This window comes from Acinonyx jubatus, chromosome B1 (genome assembly GCF_027475565.1).
Source record: "Acinonyx jubatus isolate Ajub_Pintada_27869175 chromosome B1, VMU_Ajub_asm_v1.0, whole genome shotgun sequence".
Lineage (NCBI taxonomy): Eukaryota > Metazoa > Chordata > Mammalia > Carnivora > Felidae > Acinonyx > Acinonyx jubatus.
In genome coordinates, this window is record NC_069382.1 from 52132559 (window position 1) to 52135540 (window position 2982).

Sequence of the window (2982 nt, forward strand, 5' to 3'; positions counted from 1 at the left end):
ATTCTTTCTGTTCTTATTATTATACTTTGTGGTCATTGTACAGAATTCCATTGTGCAAATGTTCTATTTTATTTATCCATTTTACTACTGAGACAAATTTGTGTTATTTCTGGTTTCAAACAATTTTAAGCAAAGGTCTCCACATACCCCCTATTTCAATAATAGAATGTTGGTTTTGTTCCCTAGGATATAGCTACAATTCTGATACCACTTTATGTTTTAAAAAATGTTCATTCATAGCATTTTCCCTTAATTAGGACAAAATTTTACAGTGTTTGATGACTATTGCCTTAGATTATTGTTTCTTTTCTTTAAAAACTTTTTTTGTTATTATTTGCTACATTGAAAAACATAAAAAAAGAAAAAAAAACTCTTGAGACTAAGTGACTTAAAATATCAGTATTTACCTTGCTCATAAATCTGTATCTCAGTGAGGTTAAGGGTAGCTTTTCTCTCTTTTACCAGATTACAGCTTCCAAAGTAAGAAGCGAATAATCTGAACATGCTATATTATATTTCTGGTGTTTGAACTAAAAGACTCAAAAGGCTGATGGCTGGATCAGTCTGAATTTGTAAGTTTCATCACATCTATATGGTCTTACACATGATTTTTTTCAGGATGACAGTGTCATGGATGTTGAACTTCCTACCTGTCAGCACTGGGCTCTTATGGTCCATATGCTCAGGGAGATAAACCAGGTAGACTAGGAAGTTATGCAGGGTCACTTCAACCTGATTGTCTTCATCAGCAGCCAGTTACTAAAGCCAGCTAATATTCAAGGGCATGTGTTTCCATGGAGGAGTGTTGACACATCACTGACAGAAGACTCACGAGATATATTGCTGTGGCCATCTTTGTAGAGTACAATAATGGCATTTTTGGCTTTCTTTGCGGATCCATTTATTTCATTCTCTGCTCCACGTACGTCCCTTACATTTCCTAATCATAAGACCCTTTCTTTATCTAGAGATTCTCTAAATTTGCTGATAATAGTGAAATGAAATAAGCATGGGACTTGTGGGTACAAAAGTAAGAGAGGTCAAATCTTGAGAAGAAGAGAATAAAACTGAAATAAAAAATTAATATCAAAGACTCAGTTGGTCAAAAATAATTCCTGGGTGATGCTGTAAGCCATATTCAAGCCATAAGTTTGCCTCCAGGCAAACTGAAGAATAAAATAATAGACTCTCAGAACATAAGTGTCCTGCTGACTTGGAATTGTCCTATCAGGTTATGATAATTTGGGGAAGGCCTATAATGAAATATTAAAAATAAATATCCAAGTTTAAGAAACAATAATGTAAGTATACATATTTTTTTCATTTTCTTAAACATAATAATCATGAATCTGAATTTGCAGAAAAACAAAGAAACAAAATTAACAGTACATTCAACCTTTACCAATACATTCAACCTTTTCTGATATAAATTCAGAGCAGCCTAGAACATCTCTAATGCCATTTAAAGTTAGGACAAAATAGAATCATGTTTTTAAAATTTTTATTAAGATGATTGATATTTTTACACTGTTAATACTTTCTTTAGTCTTACATGGAAAAAATATTTTAGTTATTAATACTGACAATGGACAAATCATAAAACCATAAAATTTGACAAATCATAAAAAATGTGAGAGCCAATACACTAAACAAATGAAATTTCCAAAAAGATGTGGAATGTTTTACAAAAACTGTGATACTGCATTATACAAAGCATATTTTAATATAGACTATACAAATACTGAATGCCTAATAATTTGAAAATATGATGTGAAAGATAGGGTGAAAGCCTTTTACTTTATAAACTTTGAATAGTTGGTGAAAATGTTATCCTCTATGGGATGAAAAAATATAATTTATTGAAATAATATGCCATTTCAATAAACAAGTCACATGATTTAGTTGCTTGTAAAAATAATGGGTCTATATACACAACAATCAGAGATGGTATTTGACAATTATAAAAGCCTTTATACGGTTGCCCCAAGTTCAGCAGAGTCTGGATGTTCTGACCTAGACACCTGAATCCAGAGTGTGCCTGGGCACAGTGTTTGAATCTCTTGTCATTTTTGTTTGCACACGTGTCCTTGGTGATCTCATCCTGTTTCATGGCTTCATTTATCATTCATAGGTTGATAATTTGCAGCTTGTTCCAGAACTCCCACCCTGAATTCCAGCTTCCTATACCCATCTGCAATAGAAGCTACCATTTGTACATCCAACAGACGTCTCATATGGCCTAAATGGGTGATGGGCATTATGAAGGAGGGCACTTGTTAGGATGAACACTGGATATTATATGTAAGTGATGACTAAATTCTACTCCTGAAATAAAAAAAAAATTAAAAAAATAAGTGGAAAACTTTTTTAAAAATAGAGAAAGAAAATAATATGTAAACAAATAAAATATTGTTCTTAAAGAAAAAAAATATGTCTCAGTTGAGCTCTTGATCCAAACTGTAGTACCTCAGCCTCCACCACTGAACACACACACACACACACACACACACACACACACACACACACACTCTTCCCCTTAATAAAACAAAAACAAAAACAAAAACAAACCAAACCCTAGACCCAGGATAGCATCACTTAGATCAAATCCCCAACGGATCTTAATACCTAATCTAATTGCAGTTTCAACGTCCTCCAGAAATGTGGTCTTCACTGGTCAGTCAGAAATTTCTGATGAGTGCCAAACAAGTAATCTGCCACATGGCTCTCCCCTTCCCTCAAAGAACGTGAGATAATCTGCCTGCTAAGACCCCTGCTTTTCCCTCTAAGGGAAATCCACCGTGTTATTATTCCAGCAGGAATAATCCTTTACTTTTGCTAATAACTTTCTCGTCCCAGGATCCTTCCTACAAAAATGTTTCATTTTGTACAGCTTCTCAGAGCGTCCCTCTACTTGCTGGATGGGATTCTGTGTGATTTCTGAATTACATAACAAAACGAGTTAGATCTTCAAATTTACTTCAT